This window comes from Asparagus officinalis, chromosome 4, assembly GCF_001876935.1.
Source record: "Asparagus officinalis chromosome 4, Aspof.V1, whole genome shotgun sequence".
Taxonomy (NCBI): Eukaryota; Viridiplantae; Streptophyta; class Magnoliopsida; order Asparagales; family Asparagaceae; genus Asparagus; species Asparagus officinalis.
The window spans coordinates 130849678-130850517 of NC_033797.1; positions in this window are offsets into that span (position 1 = coordinate 130849678).

Below are 840 nucleotides of genomic sequence, written 5' to 3' on the forward strand. Positions count from 1 at the left end.
ACTGATGAGCCTCGATGATCTGAGTATATGGTTGTGTATGAGGCTGAGAAGTACCGGCTCCATCAGCATGCGTCGTGCTATGAGAAGTGTCGGCTCCATCATTACATGCCGCTCTTTGACCTGGCCTACGTCGTCGCGTGTACACTTCCCCAAATACAATAAGTTAAAATTTTCAGTTTAATAACTTAATCATATGTATTTTACATATTCAAGATTCAAGATTCAAGATTCAAAGAAGAAGGTTATATATTACAAAAACGAGAGTCACGTGAAATAAGGATTAAAATATAAAGGTTACATATTACAAAAAACCATTGTCACATGAGAATAAGGATTAAAATTAGAAGGTTACATATTACAAAAAACGATTGTCACATGGGAACAATGTATGCCAATACATTTCTTTCTTAGACGTGCTTTATGCCAAACTAGTTTAAACAAGGTATTGGCATATAAACGATTGTCACATGTAATATGTAACCAATAAAACCTTTCATTGGTATATAAACGATTGTCACATGTAACCTTTTTGTTTGCTTAAACTTGACATTTTATTGGATGACCCACAAACGAAGCGCATGAATCAATTTCTCATTGCTTTTAAATAGATCACCCTTTTTGAATGAGAAGTCCTCGCCTTGTGTATCATCAATGATATTAGTGCCGATAGGAATACTTTTTATCATGGAGTTATCAATCCATTCTTCTCCATAAAGTTCATCGAGCGTCGGATCCTCTAACATGACATACTCATTGTTAGTATAGCATCCGTCAATATATTGGTTGTCCCCTTCATCACGATCTATCAAACACGTCATGCTATTGATTTATAAGTCATCC